Raw genomic sequence first — 24,706 nt, 5'->3', positions numbered from 1 at the left:
GTCTCTCGCTATTGAGTTATTCAGCACAATTTATACCTCAAACGTAATACTGGTGAAACACAGCTTGAGTGCAGAAATTTGTTCTAGTAATGCTCGTGGCCAATGATATGGACCATTAATTGCCTCAATAACTTCACTGTAGTCTGAAGCGAGCACGAGCTCTACTACTCCAAGATCTCTGTTGCTCTCCAGTGTCCAAATGATACCACTCAGCTCTGCAACAAAACGGTTAGGAGAGGTCGTAAAGGCATCTCGGGCATGATGACATACTGTCTCATTGCAGTCTCTTCCTCTCCATGCCATGCCACAATGCAGGGAAGAATTTCTTCAGTTTGTGTGGGTATTACATTTCATAAACCCAGGTGAAGGTGGCAACCATTTCTCAGTGAACTGTGTTGAGGGATGAACTCCTTGCTGATTCTCTGATTGATTCAACCTTAACCATAAGTTAGCTTCATCCAGTGATTCTCTTACCAATCTATCTAATGAAACTTGAGTGCTGGCATATAAGATTGCATTCCTATTTTTCCAAATCATCCACAACAACCACTCTTGTCCAATTTTGGCCATGTAGTTCCATTGTACTGAGGAGAGTGCGAAAGTTATCCTCTAACGAGGGTTAAAAGCTCACCTGTAAACTTGTAATTGCCACCCTTCTCCAAACCTCCTGCGCATATGAGCAGTGAAACAACACATGGTTTATTGTTTCATCTCCTGATTGACAAAGTGTACATGTATTGTTCACATTCTGCCCCATAGAGTTAAGTGTATCAGCCACTGCCAAAGATCCTAATAAACACCTACATAGAAACACTCTGATCTTTGGAAGGGTACTTTTTCCATATTCTCGCTTTGAGTTCATTGCTTGCAACTTTCAGAGGCCCACAGCTATGTATATTTCCGAACAAGTGGTTCGCCACCAACCAGTAACCACTCTTGACCGTGTAGGATCCATGATTCGTGAAAGCCCATATTTTCTTTTCTGTTCCGTTATATAAGTTCATTATCCTAGCAACTCCATTCACAGGAAACAACTGCTCCTCCAATAACTGTACTCTCCACTTTCCTTCATGATCCAGCAGACTCGATACCTTCAACTCAACATCAAAGAGAATTTGCTTGTTTACTGGTCTACGAGGTAATGGATCAAGAATCCAATTATCAGACCAAACCCGAGTGTTATGACTATCACCCACTGAGCTTATCAGACCTTTTTAAGGAGCGCACGACCAAACAAAAAGCTCATCCATGCGTACGAAGGTCTGTACCCTTTTCCACAGTCCAAAAACTCTTGGGTTGCGTAGTATCGTCCCTTATAAACTTGGGCCAACAAGCTCTCCGGCTCATTCATCAGCTTCCAGGCTTGTTTCGCAAGTAATGCTTGATTGTAATCTTTAATATTTCTAAACCCCAGACCACCATTCTCCTTCGAGGCAGTGATTCATATTAACAAAAATGATTATTATTATTATTATTATTATCAGATAATTAATTCAATCCTAAGAATATTATGTTTTTCACTGCAATTAATCATGTGTCTAAGAATGAATGAAACATGTGGAGATTAATTGTATTAGAGATTATATCTATAAGTTGAAATTGTTATGGTAAAATATGTTTGTAGGACTGGACAAGTAGTATATATCTTCACTTAAATTTTTGGTGGGTGTTCAAGTGATTTGTTCAAATTGAAGGAGAACAATAGATGATATAAGCATCTTTTAAGACTGAGATATTTATGAAACTAGGGGCAGAACCCCGGGCAAGCGCGGGGATGTATAATGTAATCGGTGCTTAATTTATGATGGAGTAAACCCAGTAAGTGATGTTTTTCTTAAACATGAATTGTTGCATTGTAGACATTTGCATATGAAGAGGCTTGTGTGTGGGGGCATAAGCAGGGAAGTGTAGGTGTATTCTTGATTTAGTCGAGGAGGCCCTGTAAATGACAACCATATGATCAGCGTGTCTTTTGATGCTGTATTTGTTTTTTGGTATTAGTTATTTGTCTTACCATCGTTGAACCTATTATTTTTATTTGCGTCACTGTTTTTCGTTTGTTCTGTTTTGGTTCCATTCGGCTTTTAATTATGTTCTTGTTATTGGGTTTAAGGTTTGATGATGAATGCTACGGCATTAATGTTGATCAAATTACTGGCTTTTTGAAATAGAATCGTCGTAGTTTATATTGATGCATCAATGGCTTAACTTAATGTAGCCATGTGTTAATTATACCAGACGAATGTTAACTAACGTGTAAAATAGATGTTAACCTCCCTATAACTTAAAGGGAAATAACACTACTCTCAGATGAAACTTGTTGCAGGAAATTAAAAAAAAAGCCAGATAGAAAAACACAAACAAAAGGAAAGAGTTATTGTGTAGAGTTTGTCATTTCCAAAATTCCAACATTCACTCACAGGGGCGTTTGTAATTTGGGTTGAGTTCGGTTTAGTGATGGATCAGTTTTATAAGGGTCTGTATTGGTACATCGTTAGATTTGGATTCTCTAGCGTTTGGTTGAGCTTCTATTTGTTATCCGTGTCACAGTTTTTGTTGCTTCTTGTTCAGGGGTTGCATTAGTAGTAGCTGATAGTGTAATCTTGTGTTCCTTGAAATGATTCATTTGTGCTTTGTTTGATCATGTATCTATCTCATTCTGTTATAGGACAAAAAGTAATAAAAGAGAGCAGATTACTATAGTCATATCCACATGCATCGTTTCTCTTACTAAGAACTTCTGGCTCACTTTGATATTTTCTTGAAGGTTGAGAGTTAAGACTCATGGAAGCTTCCAAGCCCAACTCAATCAATAACTTGGCTTGGTCTATGTGAGAGTTGCGTTTTTGTTTTGTAGATCCAGTATGCTTCGAAAATCTTCAAACCAAGTTTTTTTTTTAAGTGAAACCCAAATCAAAAATGCAAATTTAAATTCCTAACAAAAATGCAAATTTAAATTCAGTACTTACCTCCGGTTTAGTTATCCGATCCGGCGGTTCTTAGATATGTAGTTTTTTGTTTTTTAAAAAAAAAGAAAAAAAACAAAAGGTGTCGAGATCATATGTAATTCAAAAACTAATTAGTAAAAAAGACTGATTGGCTAATTAAGAAGCAGCAGCAGTTTTCTGCTTTTTAGGCACGTGATATCCACCAACAACACAAGCATGGTCACGCTCATAAGGCTCAAGAGTAATCTGCTCTGCTGGTTTTAACTCGTCCGCTTGTAGCTTCTTCACTTTGTTTGAAAAGACAGTTTTTGCTGGCATTGTTGCATCTATACAATTCGCCTTTATATGAAACCAAGTTTCAAAATGACTTGCCTTTTGTATCAAGACCTCTTGTTTAGGCAGTACTTGCGTCTGTGTTACAAACTCATGTGTCTTTCTTATTTATTACAAAGAAATAAATGAGTACATTAGTTTCCTTCTAAAGAGGGATTTGTTTGTATATGACAATTACAATCTCAAACTTTGAAGCTTTAAACCAATTTTTATAATCTATTCACATCCTAAATGACAAATACAACTCTACTACTCAAGTATCAACGAACCATTTTGCTAAAACATCCAAAGACTGACCAAAACTGCAAAAGAGTCATCTCATTGATGGCACTAATGCCTATGTTGTTGAGACATCTCATACTTAAAAGGAGCATACTCATGAGTCATGACCATCGATGGTAACAGAAGGAGTGGTAATCATCTGCGTAATGAAACAACACATATAAGTTAATAAGTTCAAACCATGTTGGAGAAAAGTTTTCACATCATAAAGAGTTAATCCACTTATTGCTATCTACTCTATTAAAATAGAGTCCTAAATTTATCTACCATAAAAGTTTTCATTTAAGTTTTGGCCTGTTTGAAGTTTGTTAGGAAGCTACTTAATTTATGGACCATAACAAGTTAATTACGTTATTATTATTAGATATATCACACGCTTTTATCTCCTATTAAACCGACGACATCTATTAACCCAGCATCTACTCTATTAAATGTAAACCAATATAACATAAGATTTATTTTAAATCGTGAACCCAACATCTACTCTATTAAATGTAAACCAATATAACCATAGGATTTAATTTAAATCGTGAACAAGTGTTATATACAATTAGACTAAACCAACTATGTACTCTATTATAAGTATAACAAACGAATTACACTTAGAGATAGCTGCCATTATGAACACAATATGTGTTAAATAAACTTCAATCATATATAAACTTCAATCACATAATTTCATGTGTGCCAAACTTAAAAATATAAGTTTCGCAAAGTTGCTTTTTCGAAATACATAAAAAGTTCAAAAGTACATGTATTTTATTTTATTTTAAATTCGTATATACTATTTTCATAAACAATTCTTATCTACAAGAAAATTTATAAAGATATTTGCCAGAAAGATTTCATCAAATCTAAACTGTCTTGACGTGCACACCAAGTTATCAATAATCAATAACAACTTAATATAGTATATCTTTAACGCTATTTTGCGAAATTGAAAATAGATATTTCTTTTTGCCTAACAAGATTTCTTCCCTTATTTTTCTACTATGTTTTTACTCGACTATCCATCTACGTTCATAATCTTTTAGATCTTAAATTCATATAACAACTCCAACAGAATATGGTAATCAGAATATCCTATCGAATTTAACTATATGGAAATCGAATCAAATCTTCAGCACGCTATCATTAAACCTAAAGGTTTAGCACATCACTATAAGTACTAGGACGATCAACTAATACCTCCTACATCTGCAAAAAAAAAACATACACTCATATGGCTATGATTACCTCAGACCCGACTATCACTTTGCCTAATGATGTCAAACCATACAAAACATCTTGGAAGGTCGAAGTTAAAGTCCTGCATTCATGGACAAAATATTCATCTTATTCTGGTGGAGATTCTCTTCAGTTCATTCTCGCAGATAAAATAGTAAGTTTATCTATTAGTTAATTTCTGTACATGTTTAAAATGGGCGTTTAAACTGATCCTTATATCAAATGTCAATGTAGGGAGTTAAGATTCATTGTACCTGCAAGAGACTCTTGTTTGCTCATGTTAAGAAACTTCAGCTTGGACAATGGAGGTTCATTGAGAATTTCTCACTAACCGCAGCTGCCGGAAAGTACCGACCGACGAGTCATAAGTACAAAATATTGATCCTCAGCAACTCCAACGTCACCAATTCCACCCTCAAAGATGAGGATAATTTTCTGTCATTAACATCTTTCACAGAAATCATGAACGGAAGTCTTGATTATAATTTTTTGATTGGTACATTTTTAGAGTTTTCTTATTCACAAATATGCTACGGTTTCTGATTAATAATCTTCTTATTTTTTAATAATATGTTTGTAGATGTTATTGGTCAACCAATTGATATCGGAGATATCCAGGTTGTGCCTGTGCAAGGTAAAGAAACAAAGAAGCTTGATTTTACTTTGACAGATACAGAGTAAGTTATAGATTACCTTTTGCAAATATACTTTTCATATGTAATCAAATTGTGTTTTTTAATGTGTTAATCTTCTAATGTATATTTCAGGGATCACCAAATAGCATGTTGTCTTTGGGGCCGGTTTGCTGAACATATGCTATATGCATACAAAGTTGCTCAAGTCAATAAGAATTTTCTCTTTTTACTGAGATTTGCTAAAATCAATGTTTACAAGGGTAAGAATTTGACTAAACGATTAAGAAAAAATTTACTTTATTATGCTTTTGATTCACTTAATAAATTTTTATGCTTTGTTGCAGGACAAGTTCAGATTACAAATGCTTTTGATTCTTCCACTATCGAAATAAATCCACCCGGATTTGATGTCCAAGACTATCGACAAGTGTACGTTTAATTCTAATCACATACCAACTATTTTATATCTACTCATTAAATATACATGATCTCTCTAACTGTATGGTTAATTATTCAGGTTGCCTAAGAACGAGCTTGCTCTCACAACTGGTAGTCATGAGCTTGCAAAACATAAAGGAAGCAAACGCCAACCTGATAAATGGTCTATTTATCCTGAGAGATCAATTCTGGATATCATTATGGCGACTGATGTAAGTTTTTAGTATATCTAAGGTATATACTGTTACAATCTACCTATATTCTAAAACTAATGTTATTTTTGTAGACTGAAAACTGCATTGTTAAGGGCACAATTTATGCAATTGACACAAACTTGGCTTGGTTTTATTTTGGTTGTGTTAAGTGCCACTTCAAAAAGGTTACCGACATTACCAAAAGGGATGTGGTTCTTGTGAAACATCTATGGTATTGTGATTCATGCCATCAGCCTGTAACCAATGTTGCACCTCAGTATGTTTTTTGATCTTAATAGTATAGATATATGTATCTGACTCATATAACTTACCAATTTTAAAATTTTCAAGGTTCAAACTCCATCTACTTATAAAGGATGACACTGGTGAAACTAAGGTGATGCTGCTTGATACTATTGCTGAACCAATTTTGGGAGTGAGTGCTGAAGTGCTCTTAGATGGTTCTCTAGAAGAGGTATGTAAAATTTTCCATTTAATTGTTGTATATTACATACATATAGTCGTTTTTAATATATTAGGTGTTTGTTTTCATTTAGGTTGAAGATCCTGAAGACTTGCCTGATGCTATTAATGAGCTTATTGGAAAAACTTTCAAATTTGGTGTCTATGTGAGCAAAGACAATGTTGACTATGGAACTGATATATTTAACATTGGGAAAACATGGTCTGCTGATGAGATCATAACTCACTCGGATGATGAGAATACTGATGATACATTGACTAACAGAGCTTTATCTGACCGTTCCTCAGGAAAGGTCTACTCAAATTATTATTATTCTTCCTAATTAGATATTTTATTATTCATGTTCATATGTGTATTCATTAAAAGTTTATTCTATTATTTTCAAGGTCTCTTTGGTCAGCATGGAAAGTGAAGAGAACACATGTTTGTCGTCAACTCCACTATCAAAACGAAAGGGAGAATGTGAGATTGATGATTTTTCTTCTACCTCTAAGAAACAATGCTCAAAGATAATGAAGCATGAAAAGAAGTAGAAGTGGAGAAAACTGAGATGCTGCGTGTATTTTTTTTGCTTTTAATAATCGTTTTATTTTCAGAAACTATGTTTTTTTTGAATTTTCTATTATCTGGTTTATTTCCATATGTCGTATTGTTTGGTTTTTATCAATAAAGAAGATTTTAATTAAGACTAGATGTGTTTTGTGAATCTAACCTATCAAACTGACTATCAGGAAAATGAATACATGTTTAAACTTATAAATCTTTAAATAAGTTTTCACAAAACGCACTTAACTAAATATATGAGCATACGGAAATTTAAAAACAAATATACTTACTTTAATAAGCTGTTGTTGAACTCCCTTGAGTAAATCAGCTAATGTAGATTGTTTGATAAATCCATATTTGCATCCTAAACAAAATTAAGTTGTTAGAATACTTCATATAATTATATAAAGAAATAAGTTGTAGTACTCAAAAAAGTAACTCAAACGAATATATGTTATAATCAATTACAATTATTACTTTGAACAAGTAAAGATATTAAACGTATCCGTGAAAATATAACCTACAACTAATCTACATTTAGATATTCATGTGATCTAAAGAGATTTTATACAATATTTCATATGTAAAGAATCTTAACTTAATTAATTCTCTTTTCAATTATTTTCATAATCCCGCCTATACTACAAATTAGAAAGTTTCAATGTATAAACAAAGACGCCATTATATTCTTATTAGCAACAGAATGACTCTGAGAATTCATTGAACAATTTTATACCTAGCAACTTTGTTTTAAAGGTGATTATACTATTCCTCAGTTCCAGTGCATGTAACTGAGAACAAACCGTGTATTTTCCATATGCTGTCTTTAATACGAAGAGTTTCTGCTAACATAGCCCTTCTATGAACAGGATGAAAAGAAAGCATCAACCTCGCTTTGAGGATGATGGTCATCGGCTGCATTCCCAATCTATTTCAAAACAGAGAATAGATCATTCTCAAAGAAAAGATGTCCCTTTGAGTACAGTTTTTCGAAGATTAATGAGTGATATTACCAATAATAACGTTTCATCAAGGTTTAAAACGCAAGTTTCAGTGTCAAATCCTACAAACAAACGAGGTGTTTTATATTCTATATTGACCATTGTTTATATACCAGGTTTCCTCACATTCAGCTAACATCTCTAATCTTATTTGGTGTAGTTTGTTTTGACAAAAAAAATAATGAGAACCCTAATGACACAAATAGAGTTGAAGAGATCAAGGTCTGTTATATATCCTAATTTACTGATAATAGAAGAGACTACAATGATAGCTGATTAATTTTTTGTTCTTTATATAATATACTACTAATATAATGCTCTCATCTCAAGTATAATAAGAGGATCATGTTCAAGTCATGTCACATTTCAAAGAGAAAACACACCAAATACAAAAATACCTATGACATCCACCAGTTATACTACATTTGATTCAGGAACTTCATACGTTGGATACTTTTATCTATTGTATGTTTTACAGATTTACTGCGATCCATAGATGAGTGTGATGATCTAGAAGTCGAGTGTAGTAGTCAGGAAAGTTCGGATACTGAAATTTCAGATGACGAACAGTCTATTGTACAAGAACCACTAAAAGAAGATCAAACAGAGAGAGTTAGCTTTCTAGCAGCTTTATTTAAAAAAAACTTATCTGAGGTGAAAAAATCACCGAAGCCAAAAGTGAAAGCAGTGTCATCATCTGAATATGGTAAGCTAAAATTTGTCAAGAGATGATTTCTATGTAGACAATGTTTTTCTAACCTATAAACATTCTTATAAAGCAGATTATGTTGATGAAGGTGACCCAACTTACACCTGTGTTCATTGTGGAGCTATCATGTTGTTTGGAGAGCGCATAAATAAGACCAAATCTAGAAAAAAAAACCTATATTTACATTGTATTGCATGCAAGGTCAGGTCCAGTTGCCATTATTAAAGAAATCCCCTGATGTTCTAATGAAGCTTCTTACAGGAAATGATAAGCTGAGTAAACATTTCCAAAAGAATACCAGATCATATAATATGGTTTTTTCATTCACTTCACTTGGTGGTAAAGTAGATAAGTCTGTTAGAAAGGGACGAGGACCACAAATGTTGGTGCTTCATGGTGAGAATTATCATCTGATGGGAAGTTTAACCTCACCTGAAGGAAATTATGCCAAGTTTGGACAGCTTTACATTGTTGACAGAGAGAATGAACTTCAAAACAGATCTAATGCTTTGAGGTAAGTAATTTAATTTTGCATATAAGTGCTTAAACATTACTGATAACGTGTTATGTAAACTTATTATACCTACTTTACTGTTTTTCAGAAATGGAAAAAATGCTCAGACAGAGAGTACGATAGATGGGTTGAAGAAAGAAATTATTCAGCCTATAATGATGATGTTGAATGCTGTTAATCCATATGTTAAGCAGTTTCGATCAGCTAGAGATAGATTTCGAATGAATCCGGAAGAGACTTTCCATATGCGAATCGTAAGTAGAAGTGACAGAGATGGTCGGACATATAATATGCCAACTGCATCTGAGGTTGCTGCATTGATTCCTGGAGATTTTAATTTAGGAATGGATAAGCGGGATATTGTTCTACAGCATAAGTCTGGTAGACTTACAAGGATCGATGAGATTCATATTTCCTATTTAGCACTACAATATCCTCTGCTATTTGTGTATGGTGAGGATGGATTCAGGATTGGCATTAAAAAGAGAGTCACAGAAGCGTCGAAGAAACTAAAAAATGATACTATCAGTATGAGACAGTTTTTTGCTTTCCGGATGCAAGAGCGAGAAAATGAATCACATGTTCTTCTATATTCGAGAAGGTTTTTTCAACAATTCATAGTTGATGCATATACGACTATCGAAGCCAACAGACTTAGGTATTTGCAGCTCAACCAGACATGCTTGCGTTCAGATAGTTACGACTCTATCAAGGAGTCTGAAAATGCTGGACAGTCGGACATGAATGAACAAGGTCAGCAATTTGTTCTACCAGCTACTTTCACAGGGGGTCCAAGATACATGAAGAATATGTACTTAGACGCTATGGCCATTTGTAGATATTTTGGTTTTCCAGACCTTTTCATCACCTTTACATGCAATCCAAAATGGCCAGAACTTACGAGATTTCTGAAAAAGAGAGGCCTGAATTCAGATGACATACCAGATGTTATATGTCGGATGTTTAAGAAGAAACTCGATTCTTTGATGCATGATTTGACAAAGAAGAATATATTGGGGAAGATAGCTTCATGTAAGTTTTGTTTTGACTCAACCGTAGTTTAAAATATTTCTTATTATTTCTATACTGACTTGGTCATTTTCTTACGATAATGTCAACTGTTTTTATATATTTCAGCTCTGTATACTGTTGAGTTTCAGAAGAGAGGTTTGCCACATGCTCACATACTGCTTTTTATGCATCCTTCATCCAAATTTCCAAAAACAGAAGACATCGATATAATCATATCGGCTGAGATTCCTGATAAGTCACTTGATCCAGATCTCTACGATGTTGTTAAGGATATGATGATTCATGGTCCGTGTGGAGCTGCTAATAGGAATTCACCGTGCATGGAAAATGGACAGTGCTCGAAAAGTTTTTCTAAACCCTTGTTGATAATACTAGAGTGAAAAAAGATGGATTTCCTGTTTACAGAAGACGTGAGCAATCTAACAGTTATGTTGAGAAGAATGGTTTAAAATGTGACAACAGATGGGTCATCCCTTATAATAAGAAACTCTCTCTTCGGTACCGAGCACACATTAATGTAGAGTGGTGCAACCAAGTTGGTTCCATTAAGTATTTATTTAAATACATTAATAAAGGAGCTGACCGTGTAACTGTGGTGGTTGAACCAACAGGGCCAGATGTTACGAATCAAACAGCGCCAAATTCGTCTGCAGGGAACTCAGCTACAGCGACCTCGGCCGCAGCGAGCTCAGTTGCAGCGAACTCAGTAGCAGCTAACTCGGCGTTAGGAAAATCTGCCATGGAGACTGGTGGTAACATATTGAAAGAAACTGTGGAGATTAAAAAGAATGAAATAATGGATTTTTTTGATTGCAGGTAGTTTATTAACTGATCCATAAATATTTTATTTTCAGTATGTAGTATTTATTTCAATCTTATATTCTAACTTATATTGTTCTGATCAATGTAGATATGTTTCAACTTGTAAAGGATCATGGAGAATTTTTAAGTTTCCAATACATTACAGATCTACTGCGGTTGAGAAGTTGTCATTTCATCTTCCAGGGAAACAGACCATTATCTTCAAAGGGAAGGATAAAGTTAAGGACGTTGTCAGTCGTAAGCTCATCAAAAACACAATGTTCTTGGCATGGTTTGAGCTGTGTAAGGTTGATGCTTTCGCTCGGACTCTTACATATATTCAGATTCCCAACAATTATACATATTTGAAGAGTCAGAAGAAGTTCAATAGAAGGAAACAAGGTTTCAGTGTTGGAAGAATTAATTATGCCCCAAGGAAGCAGGAAAGCTCTTATTATTTGAGAGTTTTGTTGAACTATGTCAAAGGTCCTACTAGCTATCAGGATATTAAAACATATAATAATGTGGTTTATGAGGGGTATAAAGAAACATGTTATGCTCGGGGAATATTGGATGGTGACCAGGAGTACATAGATGATTTGATAAGGCGTAGCTATGATAGTTCTGCAGCAGTTGTTCGTGATCTATTTGTTCTAATGCTTCTGTCGAACAGTCTTTCTCAACCACAGGTGGTTTGGGAAAAACTTGGGAACTTTTATATGAAGATATCGAGTATAATCGCAGACATCGTTTCAATAGGCCAGGTACACTACTAACTTCTTCTATCAAATTCCCCTATTGTATCTACGTTTTTGTCAAATTGTTGTTTGTTGATTGTTCTAATAATCAGCTATTTATTATGTGAGACTGTTGTTTTATTAGAATTTACAGCTTCACATGAGAGTTCTTTTCGTGAATTGGCTGGACTTAAATTGACTGACAATGACAAGAAGTTGTATGCTCTAACAGATATTGAGAAGCTTATGAAAAGAAATGGGAGTTCACTTTCACTATATGAGTCTATGCCAAAACTTCCTGCCAATGCCAAATTGATTGAAAATGTCTTGATATTGGATGAGCTCATTAGTGTTGTTGTTGAAGATAGAGGTGGAATGTTCTTTGTTTACGGGTTTGGTGGCACAGGAAAAACCTTTCTTTGGAAACTTCTATCAGCTGCTTTGAGGTGCAAGGGAGATATAGTTCTTAATACTGCATCATCCGGAATTGCTTCCCTATTGTTACCAGGTGGCAGAACTGCTCATTCCCGTTTTAGCATACCCATCAATCCAGATGAATTCACTACATGTTCACTGACTCCCGGATCAGATAAAGCTAATTTGATAAAGGAAGCGTCTCTAATTATTTGGGATGAAGCACCAATGATGAGCCGGCATTGCTTTGAATCCTTAGACAGAAGTTTAAATGATCTAATGGACAATCCAGATAAAAAGCCTTTTGGCGGAAAAGTAATTGTGTTTGGAGGTGATTTTCGACAAGTACTTCCTGTTATTACAGGAGGTTGTAGGGCTGAGATTGTTCTGGCTTCCATGAACTCATCATATCTCTGGGAACATTGCAAGGTTCTGAAGCTTACTAAGAACATGAGACTGTGTTCAAACAATCTCACAGATGATGAGGCAAAAGATCTGAAAGAATTTTCTGAGTGGATTTTGGCTGTTGGTGATGGGAAAGTATCAGAGCCTAATGATGGGGAGGCATTAATTGAAATTCCAGAAGAGTTTCTAATTATGGACCCTAACGATCCTATTGAGACTATAAGTCTGGCCATTTATGGAGACACTGATTCATTGAGAGGGATGAAAGATCCTAAGTTTTTCAAAGAGAGAGCAATCTTATGTCCAACTAATGAGGATGTTAATATGATTAATGATCATATGTTATCTAAACTCGAAGGTAATTAAGTGTTTTTTACTATATATATTTTCGTTATTTTTATTGACACTGACTCTTTTATAAAATTTGGTTATTTCCCATCAGGTGAAGAAATGATTTATATCTCATCTGACAGTATAGATCCATCTGATACTGCCTCGGTCAGTAATGAAGCTCTCAGTTCCGACTTTCTAAACAGTATTAAAGTTTCTGGGCTACCAAATCATAGTCTAAGATTGAAGGTTGGTTGTCCTGTTATGTTGCTTAGGAACATTAATCCTAATGAAGGTTTAATGAATGGAACAAGATTGGAAATTACCCAACATATGGATTTCATGGTGGAAGCTAGAATCTTAACTGGTGACAAGGTTGGTAAAGACGTTTATATTCCTAGATTGTTGATCGAGCCTACAGATAAAAGACTTCCTTTCAAGATGCGCAGAAGACAATTGCCTTTAGTTGTGGCTTTTGCAATAACCATCAACAAGAGTCAAGGATAATCATTGTCTGAAGTGGGATTATTCCTTCCTAGACCAGTTTTTTCTCACGGCCAGCTATATGTTGCTATTTCAAGGGTTACTTCGAAGAAAGGTTTGAAAATCTTGATTGTGGATAAAGAAGGGAAGCCACAAAAGAAAACTACTAATGTTGTTTTCAAAGAGGTTTTTACTAATCTGGAAACCATAGATGACTGATGTGAGTGTCTTGCTGCGAATTTGTTTTGTGTTTTAGTACTTTGCAGACTGAAATTGGTGTTTTGGTTGTGTTTTTTGTTGTACTACATTTGCTTTCAAGTTTTCAAAGTCATTTCCGATTTTGTACTAAATAAATTTTTTGTTCTATCGGTTAGGGAGACTCAATGTATTATATTTTATTCTATTTTACTAATAGAGGTTTGAAATCAAACCAAACATGTATTGATCATCATGTTTTGATCCAAAAGAAACAACAGTTTGCCATCTAAAATTAAAGTAACCATGTATCTAATAAAATTCAACAAAACATAGAACAGTTAATCAGCAACCCAAAAACAGATATGCAAGATCAAGTACGTTCATCTACAAACAAGTCAGTTCATATAGTTTATCATCTAAGTAATTGTACAATCCTAAATCCGATAATCCTAGGATGATTCTACAAGTTCAGTTCACGATTTCTCGAATAAAATAAAAATTTAATATAGTACTAACCTTTGTTTCTGTAGTTTGTTTTGTGAATTGTTCCAATGCTGTATTTCTCAGTTTCTATGGCATACAACCCTTATCAATGACCTATCAATATATGAGATGAAATAACAAAAAAAAAATAGGAACAAGGAAATAATAGAAACGAAAACATAGCAAAAGATCAACAAGAGAATAAATAAAAACTGTGTTGATGTGAACATATGTAATATGATTATATCTAAGGTCAGACTTAACTTTTTTAAATCTCTGTCAAGTTTGTCTTCTACTTTTTTAAATCTCTGCTTTTGTCTTTTTAAAGATCCATCGTTTAAACAATCCTTGCCAATTACCTAATAAAATACCAAGTTCCTCTGTCAGCTTACCGCGAGCAAGACAAATTAATAGAAACAAAAACTGAGTAAGAAGATAATAATGATGATCGATCTAGAGCTAGATCTAAGAGATCTATCAATATGAGTAAGAATCAGATATTTAGATAAAGAAACCCTGATCGTTAACCCGGATCGTTTACAGTCAGAAAATTATAAAAACTTACCGAGAACTCAGTTATCGATTGAGTTTGGTGATTGACTGAACGGTGTTTATTCTGGATTTGATATACTTTTAAAGAATTTCTGTTGATGATTATAGAGGAGATTATTGTGTCGAACTGAGAACCACCGACGGAGAAGCAAAGAAAAAAAAGTTGTTGATTTTTCAAGAAAACGTTAAAAGTGGTTTCCTTCCCGGAAAAAAAAAGGTGTGGGCTTAATTTACCTTTCATTCAATCTAATACATTTTTAACTAATGGGCGATTTCTGTAACAACAAATATAATTTTTGAAAACTTAATGGGTCATAACGTGTAAAATATAAGAAACAAAATAATGCCCATAAAACATACATGTTGCGTGGTTTTATGTTGGACTTCAGGTTGACCCATTTATGAGACAAAGTTCAGACTTCTTTCCATTTAAAGAGGTGAATAAAAACATCTATGTTGAGTTTAATGAGATAAACAAAATCAGGCTTTTTTGTTTAAAATTATAATTAATATTAAAATAAATCTAATCTCAGTTAATTTAAATTGACCATATATTTTTAAAACATAGTAAACTATATCTTAAAAGTACGGACCCGAAAAATATTTTTTCCAAATATGTTAATAATAGATTTTAAATAACATATAAATATATTTTAAAGAACATATATAACAAAAAAAACACTATGTACAATATTAAAAATTTCTGCACACAAAAAAACACCATGTACAATATATGTTGTAACAACATCACGATTCAATATATCTTTAAAACGTATTATTTACAAGTCAGCAACATTAAAATATTATATAAATATAATATACTACTAAATATTAAAAAAAAAAGATTTGGCAGAACCATATCCGCGCATAATTTAGTTTTAAATTAAAACCATGAAAACTTAACAAACCATAATAGTGGTAATCATTAATATATTTCAATAGCGGTATAAAGGGTAAATTATATCTGTAACAATACCAACGTTTGTACAATGAACTTACAAGCGTTGGCTGCTGCACCTCCATCACAGCCACCGCTGCCATCCTCTGTCGCAGTCAATCAGTTCTTGTTCCGACAAATATTTTGATTCTCCTATCTTAATTTTGTTTATACCTTCAACCGCTTCAACCACGGAGAACGCCCAACAACTTATTTTATCAAACCTAGCTAACCTCAATCTCAACGGCAGTGGCGATGTTCAAAATCAAATCTTGCAAAGAAATATTGAAAATCATACCACAAATGTGTCTCTGATTTACGACTGGAACGTCATCTCCTTATCTCTCCAATCAAATTCATCAGGCAAAACATATCCTTCACCGTGCACCGTGAATCCACCATTCTTCTTGATGTCACGTGATACACAAAAGTTTAAGAGGCGACCGATCACATGAGAAGACCGACAAAGGCGGATATCGTCAAAGTAGCAACAGGTTGAGCAGAAAGATTCGCCGGTAGAGGAACTCAATGAAGGCATATGAGATGTTGGATTGCCAGAGCTAGCATCAACTATTTATAGCGATCATGCTGTCATCGGTTATGAAACGCCAGAGGTCTTGATGGTATGAGTAAAGAGGGGAATATCAAGAGATAGGGAGGAGATAAAGAGGTTCATGGATAATAATTGGAGAGGTATATAAAGTAAAAGAAATTTATGGGAAGGGATAAGAAGGTTCAACTAATCACCTCCTAACTTAATGGCGTGAGTTAATCGACGCAGTGGGGAACCCTAGGTACTACGTGAGAACCGAAATTCGCACTGTAGATTTCCATTTAAATAAGGAAAGTAGGAGAACCCTAGTTTCTCAGAGGTCCCGGATATCTGCTAATACCACAAGCCAAGCAATCAAAACACGAAATAAAGACGAGAAAGGATAAGAAATCGAAAAGAGAGCAAAGTAGATCTTATTCCGAATTCGCGTTTGAGCGTTACAGCAAGGTAAGAGCCTGGGCCATGAGAGCTGTCGGCGAGATTTCTAGTTCTAAAACCCTAAAGCTGCTAAACCTAATTGAGTCGCAGCTCGAATAATAAAAACGGAAAATTGCCTAAATTGCTCTAAGTGCTAAGTTTTGCTGTGTCTTGCCCCCTTTCTGTGCCTCTCACCTAGGACTCCTTATATACTCCTCCAAAGTCGGTTTTAGCTTTTCCCCTTCTGCCCTTAAGCCGTCATATCTGAAAAATGGAGATATTCTGATTTCCCCGATCTTCGTGATTATCTTCGGATACTTCACATTTATCCGCGGAAACTTGACATTTATCTTGCCTTACGAACCAAGCATAAACCGTCATAAGGCTTATGGGTTCTTGTTTAAGAAATCGTAAGTGGGCTTCGAGCTGCATTTTAGGTCTCTTTGGGCCTTCTTTGACTCGAAACGTTTTTTTACGGTTTCTTCGATAAAAATGAACTTCCCGCGGTTTTTATCGTAAAGTTTGACTGATGACTTCGAGTGATGAGAAACAAAGAATGGTTTAGCCATGGCTTACGGGAGATAGCATTAAAGAGTAGGCAAGAATGCATGGATTCATCCTGTATACAAGGGCGAAAGGTGTTTCTCCTGTCGCTCGTCTTGGGGTTGTGCGATGTGACCAGAGGACTCCCTCAAGTTCGTCAGCCCACCTGCCTTTTTTAGCGTCTAAGCGTTTCTTAAGTCCATCTAGAATGGTCTTATTGATTGTCTCGGCTTGGCCGTTGCATTGCGGATATCTGGGAGTTGACTTGTTTAGTCGTATCTTCCATTTTTCACAGAATGCTTCAAATCGGGTGGAGATGAACTGAGACCCATTGTCAGTTACGATCTCGTAAGGAACTCTGTGTCTATAGATAATGTTTTTCCATACGAAATTTTCAACTTGGACATCATTTATACTTGCGTACGAATCTGCCTCTACCCACTTTGAGAAGAAATCAGTGAGGACTATGAGGAAACGCTTTTGCTTTGAATTGTGAAGCGGTCTGACGATGTCCATGGCCCAGCGCATGAAAGGATACGATGACGTGATGGAAGAAAGAACTTCTGCTGGTTGTCGGATGGTTGGAGCATGCCTTTGGCATTTTTCGCATTTTCTTGCGAATTTCTCGCAATCTCCAATCATCGTTGGCCAGTAGTATCCGTGGCCTTTGATTTTCACTGCTAGTGACCTTCCACCGGAATGGTTTCTGCAGGACCCAGAATGGACTTCCTCCATGAATTTTCTCGCCTTTTCTCCTTCCAAACACGTCATGAGTGGCCCGGAAAGTTTCCATTTGTAAATTTCGCCGTCGACCGTTACGTAACACGCGGCCTGCATTCGGATTTTGCGGGCCACCCATTTTTCGGGAGGTAATTTTCCATCGGTGATGTAGGCTCGAATTGTTTTCAGCCATGGCGTATTGTAGCCGTAGTCGGATCTCTCCTCCGGCTGTCCTGTGACCTCTCTACATCGTCGTCTTGATCCCCGATGAGGTTGACGACGATTGGTGGTCTGATACTCGGGTGTTCGATGAATTCGACCGGAATCACTCTTTTTAGACCTGGGTCAGAACTTGATGCCAGGGCCGCGAGAGCATCGGCTTGGATGTTTTCGGAGCGGGGGATTCGCGTGAGAGCGAAGCAGTCAAATTCTTGGGCTAGATTATGGACCAGTTTTAGATATGCATCCATTCTTTCATCCCTTGCTTCGTATTCTCCGCTATATTGGCTTGCGACTAGCTGAGAATCACAGTAGGCATGGATGTTGCATATCTTCAAGCCGTGAGCTAATCGTAGCCCTGCAATGAGTGCTTCGTACTCGGCCTCGTTGTTGGACGCGTGAAATTCCAGTCTGAACGATTGTTCTAGGATCTCACCGGTCGGTGACGTGAGGCGAATTCCGATGCCCGATCCTTGCTTGGATGAGGATCCGTCGACGTGAAGGACCTAGGTTGAATTTGTTTGGTTCCTTGTTGGTCACGGTTCCCGTTGGTAGTTCGACTAAAAAGTCTGCGAGTACTTTGGATTTTTCACTTGTTCTTGGTCGGTATTCGATATCATACTCGCTCAGTTCGACTGCCCATTTGGCTAACCAGCCCGACTGACTTGGGCTATGCAAAATCGTCCGCGGGGGGAAGGTCGTGAGGATGACGATCGTGTGGGATTGGAAATACGGTCTGAGCCTTTGTGCTGATGTTACGATTGCGTATGCTAGTTGTTCCATCAGCGGATACGTTGACTCAGCATCTAGCAAGGTTTTGCTTATGTGAAAAATGGGTTTCTGTTCGCCGCGCTCTTCCCTGATCAGGACGCCGCTCACACCCGTCGCCAATACTGCGATATATAAGAACAAGGGTTCTCCTTCGACGGGTTTCGCGTGAACTGAGGAGTGGCCAAGTATCGTTTCAGCTGTTGAAAGGCGTTTTCGCACTCTTCTGACCATTCGAATCTTTTGTTCCCCCGTAGGATATCATAGAAAGGTAAGCACTTGTCTGTTGACTGTGAGATGAATTGGTTGAGTGCTGCGACTCTACCGATCAATCTATGGACTTCCCGCTTATTCTTGGGTGAGGCCATCTCGATCAATGCATTGATCTGTTTTGGATTAGCTTCGATCCCGCGGTACGTCACTAGGTAACCGAGGAATTCTCCCGATGCTACGGCGAATCTGCATTTTTCCGGGTTAATTTTCATGTTGTGGGAGTTTAGTTGTGCCAAAACATTCCTCAAGATGAGACACGTGATCTCTTGCCTGGAGGATTTGACGAGCATGTTGTCGATATAGACCTCCATCGTTTTACCGAGTTGTTCGGAGAACATCCGGTTCACGAGTTGTTGGTAAGTTGCGCCGGCGTTTTGAGGCCGAAGGGCATTACCTTGTAGCAATAAGTCTCGTGATCGGTAATGAATGCAGTTTTCTCGCGATCGTCGGGGTTCATCCTAATTTGATTGTAACCTGAAAAGGCATCCATGAAGGATAAGAGCTCGTTTCCCGCCGTTGCTCCGACTATCCGGTCAATGTGCGGCAAGGAAAAACTATCCTTTGTACAGGCTTTGATAAGGTCAGTAAAGTCCACGCAGACTCGCCACTTCCCGTTTTTCGTTTTGACTACTACAGGGTTGGCGAGCCAGTCTAGGTATCTTACTTCTGTTATCGATCCGACTTTAAGCAGTTTTTCGACCTCGTCGTTCACTGCGGAAGTGCATTCGGGTCCTAACTTACGTCTTTTTTGTTTGACCCGTTTGAAAGTTGGATCGATGTTCAGTTCGTGACATGTTATGTTAATGTCGATTCCTGGCATATCCTCTGCGGCCGACGCGAAAGTATTAAGGTTCTTTTTCAGACATGTTATGAGTTATGTCCTTAAAGGCTCGCGGAGGTTGGCTCCGACCTCGACACACCGTTCTGGGAATGCTTCGTCGAGACATACAGTCACCACGGGTTCGCAGGTTGGTTCGCGTTTTTCTTCCAGGGCCGCTATTTTACAGGATTGCCAGAAGAGTTCTGCCGAATCTTGATTTCGGGTGTTTTCGTCAGAGGCCGTTTTCTTTACTTTTCTAGGAATGGTTTCGAGGTCTGGCCTTTTTCGTTTTAGTTCTGCGGCAAAACACACCCGCGATACTCTCGGATTTCCCCATATTACCTCGATTCTGTTAGGAGTTGGGAATTTGAGGCAAAGGTGGTATGTTGACGGGATCGCGCGCATGGAATTCAGCCAAGGCGTACCCATGATAACGTTATAAGACGCGGGGTGGTCTAAGACTAAAAACTCTGTGACTTTCATCATGGTCCCAGCTTTGACCGCGAGATTAATCGATCCGAACGCTATAGTGGCTTCTTCCGAGAGTCCCACTAACGGGCTATGATTTTCCACGATTTCGGACGGATCGATCTTCATCTTCTCGAGAGTATCTTTGAAGATGATATAAACCGACCTTCCAGTATCGATTAATACCGTAGCGTTATCGATGTCACGAATCGTTAATTCAATAACAAGGAGATCGTTACGAGGTTTTGCCCGATCGACCATTGCTCCCCCCTTGAATGAGATGACGTTCGCGCAGATAGAGTTTTGCATATCGTTTCTGATCGTTGAGTGGCTTTTGCGAGTTAGATTGATCTGTACCCCTCCTTCCTTCTAGCGCCAAACTGTGGAAACCGAAATTCGCACTGCCGATTTCCGTTTAAATAAGGAAAGTAGGAGAACCCTAGTTTTCCAGAGGTCTCGGATATCTGCTAATACCACACGCCAAGCAATCAGAACACGAAATAAAGACGAGAAAGGATAAGAAATCGAAAAGAGAGCAAAGTAGATCTTATTTCAAATTCGCGTTTGAGCGTTACAACAAGGTAAGAGCCTGGGCCACGAGAGCTGTCGGCGAGATTCCTAGTTCTAAAACCCTAAAGCTGCTAAACCTAATTGAGTCGCAGCTCGAATAATAAAAACGGAAAATTGCCTAAATTGCTCTAAGTGCTAAGTTTTGCTGTGTCTTGCCCCCAATCTATGCCTCTCGCCTAGGACTCTTTATATACTCCTCCAAAGTCGGTTTTAGCTTTTCCGCTTCTGCCCTTAAGCCGTCATAGCTCAAAAATGGAGATATTCCGATTTCTCTGATCTTCGTGATTATCTTCGGAAACTTCACATTTATCCACGGAAACTTAACATTTATCTTGCCTTACAAACCAAGCATAAACCGTCATAAGGCTTATGGGTTTTTGGTTAAGAAATCGTAAGTGGGCTTCGAGCTGCATTTTAGGTCTCTTTGGTCGTCTTTGACTTGAAACATTTTTTTTACGGTTTCTTCGATAAAAACGAACTTCCCGCGGTTCTTATCGTAAATTTTGACTGATGACTTCGAGTGATGAGAAACAAAGAATGGTTTAGCCATGGCTTACGGGAGATAGCATTAATGAGTAGACGAGAATGCATGGATTTGTGTCGTATCGACGTTTTGGGAGAGTTCAGTCGCTACGTATCGATCGGGCCGTGTTCGCGCTCGATTGCTACGTAGCGACCGAGCTTTGGTGAGAGCTCGGTCGCTACGTAGCGACCGAGCTTGGCCGGAGCTTGGTCGCTGCGTGGCGACCGAGCCGTGTGCGCGCTCGTTCGCTACGTAGCGACCGATCTTGGCCGGAGCTCGGTCGCTACGTGGCGACCGAGCCGTGTATGCGCTCGGTCGCTACGTAGCGACCGAGCTTGGCTGGAGTTCGGTCGCTACGTAGGGACCAGCTCGTGCGCGGGCCAATCGCTACGTAGCGACCTTGATCTTTCTCTGATGTTTCGTGAACGTGTTTTCTCCGCAAAATTCTTCGTAGAAATAAATCTTTTCGAAGATTTATTTCTCGTAAAAATGTTCATGCTAATTTTTACGGATGTCTGAATGTTAACTTCGTCGTATCCGGTTTTGACCCCAACATACTAGAGGAAGACGAAGAGTAAATAGAGATTGCTGACGTAGACCCCTTTTGAAATGAGCAAAAACTCAATAATAGATTTAGTTTTTTTTTTTTTGAAAAAAGGGCTTTTTATATATTATATATGATATATGCCTAAGAAGGCAATGTTTTGGACATAAACCCATTACAAACGAGGTCTTGCAAGCCATTAAAGAAAAGGGGATAAAGCCCATTATCAAAAGCAGGGTCATGGCCCAAGTAAAAGGAAGCAGAGACGACGGCTTCAGAATTCTTTGGCGATACGTGCAGAAGTGATGTCGCGAAGGTGATAATCACAGGGGTGAAAATCACGAAGGCAGTTGATCTATCAGCCACCAATCTAAATCTGGAATAGAGTTGAGGCGAAAGCGGAGTTCTGATCACGAAAGCTGGAGATTTTGTTTTTAATCAGGGAGGATGCAGCAGTGGAGATGGAAGATGATGATCGGTAGTGCTGACGATGGAGACGGTTGTTTCGCTCAGTCCAGATGAAAAAGATCGAAGCCTGCCAAGCTAGTAGACTGAGGCATCTCTCTGGCTTGGAGCAAGAGCGACGCTCAAGGTAGTGAAGGGTCTGGGACCAAGAGTGATTTGCCACACAGTTTGCTTTTCGTGCTAAAGAGTCCCATACTGCAAAGGAGAAAGGGCACTCGAAGAAGAGATGATCTCTAGACTCGTTCGCCGCATTGCAGAGAAGGCAGAGGGGACTTGTTGAGAGCCCCCAGGTGATGATTCGATCTCGTGTTGGGCATCTATTTAGAGTGACCAACCACGCAAGGAAGCTATGTTTTGGAACGCCTCGAGAGAACCAGACAATCTTGGACCAGGGGACATGGGTTTGATGCAGCTTGATGAGGTTGTAGGTCAGACCCGTCTTGAATGTTTGGGAACTGTTTCCTGGTTGTCTCCACTCAAACAAGTCATGCGACTGGGAGAGAGTAAGGGTAGTGAGAAAGGTATGGAGAGCCAGTTGAGAGTCCGAGCTAGGAGCTGGGATATGCCATCCTCCCTCGTAGTGAATGTCAGCCAAGGTAGCATTTTGACGTATTCCCAAGGCTGATGTAGTGGTTATATTGAGGAACTCCCTAATGTTTCCAAAAGGGCTCCAATTGTCCGACCAAAACCGTGCGGATGCTCCATCTTCTATCTTGATGTTGATCCAGCTGTAAGCATACTCTCTAACTCGAAGTAGTTTCCTGATTGCATAGGAGTGTGATTGCTTTTCCTTGATTGTCCAGAAATTACTCTTGCAATCTCTGAGTATATGTTTTGTGAACCAGGCTACCCATATAGATCATGATCGAAAGAACAGGAGCCAGACAAGCTTGAGAGTGCATGCTTTGTTCCAGAGGTGGAGATCACGGATTCCCAAACCACCCTCCTCCTTTGACAATGTAACCGTTTCCCACGATACTCGAGCAGAGTGGTGCCCCTCTGTCGTCCCTTTCCATAGGTAAGCTCCACAGATAGAGTTTATCAGTTTAATGCACTTCTTAGGGATAGTAAAAGTAGAGCACCAGAAGTTTGAAATCCCTGCAATGACTGTGTTGATCAATAATAGCCGCCCTGCAAATGAGAGAGACCTAGTGCTCCAGCTGTTAACTTTGTTCTTTACTTGTTGTATTAGCGGTTCACAGTTAGCTAGAGAGAGTTTTTTAGTGCATAGGGGAATCCCAAGATACCTGACAGGTAGAAATCCATGCGTAATACCTGTCTCACTGATTATTCGATCTATTTCAGGTTGCTGGATTCCACAGGAGAAGAAACTTGTCTTTGAAATGCTGACCGCAAGACCCGAGACATCAGTAAAGTTCTGGATAATCTGAAGGACATTTTTCACCGACCGGAGTGAACCGTCACAGAATATGAGGAGGTCGTCTGCAAAGCATAAATGCGTTAGCTTAGAGTCCTTGCAGTGGTGGTGATAGCCGAAACTTCCTTCTGCTGCTCCCCGATTAAGCAAGATAGACAGACAATTCATAGCCATGACAAATAGATAAGGGGAAAGGGGGTCTCCTTGTCTAAGTCCTCTCGTGCTCCGGAAATAGCCTTGGACAGTGCCATTGAAGCCCACCATGAAGCTCGGAGTAGTGACACAAGCATGCAGCCGCAGAAGGTAAGCAATTGGAATGTTGATTCCTTGCAGCATATTAAAAATGAATCCCCAATCAATGGTGTCAAAAGCTTTGGCTATATCTACTTTGATTGTTACTCTTGCAGGACCCTTATCTCTATGGTATCCATGGACTATTTCAGATGCCAGGATGGTGTTTTCAACGAGCAGCCTTCCTTGGACAAACGCACTTTGATTGGGAAGGATTAGTGAAGGTAGCAGGGGTTTCAGGCGCTTGACCAGCAGCTTTGAGATGAGCTTGTAGGTTGTGTTACAGCAAGCAATTGGCCTATAGTCAGAGATCGCAGAAGCACCTATCCTTTTAGGCACTAGTGTTAGAATGGTGGAGTTTACAGCATAAGGTAGAAATCCTGTGAGGAAGAAGTTTTTTATGCTCGCAGTAATCTCACGTCCAACCACAGTCCACGCTGATTTGAAAAAGCCAGAGGTAAGTCCATCTGG

The 24,706-nt window shown here is 38.2% G+C and overlaps 1 long non-coding RNA gene across 5 annotated transcripts; it reads right to left on the bottom strand.

The window, feature by feature from the left end:
- Positions 1–196: 196 nt before the first annotated feature.
- LOC106359775 lies at positions 197–15,649 on the bottom strand. 5 transcript variants are annotated; one of them, XR_007326181.1, is made up of 7 exons: positions 14,760–15,649; positions 14,228–14,553; positions 7,824–8,015; positions 7,378–7,451; positions 5,045–5,225; positions 4,800–4,872; positions 197–3,702 (listed from the first exon to the last, which is right to left on the bottom strand). It is a non-coding gene; the product is annotated as an uncharacterized LOC106359775 (long non-coding RNA). The 5 variants fall into 5 exon arrangements; XR_007326180.1 differs by having other exon boundaries at positions 7,891–8,015; positions 14,760–15,640; XR_007326178.1 differs by lacking the exon at positions 7,824–8,015 and having other exon boundaries at positions 199–3,702; positions 14,760–15,584.
- Between the last annotated feature and the right edge of the window lie 9,057 nt (positions 15,650–24,706).

The sequence above is a fragment of the Brassica napus genome, chromosome C7, assembly GCF_020379485.1.
Source record: "Brassica napus cultivar Da-Ae chromosome C7, Da-Ae, whole genome shotgun sequence".
In the NCBI taxonomy this organism is placed as follows: domain Eukaryota; kingdom Viridiplantae; phylum Streptophyta; class Magnoliopsida; order Brassicales; family Brassicaceae; genus Brassica; species Brassica napus.
This window is presented reverse-complemented; position numbering and strand designations above follow the sequence as displayed.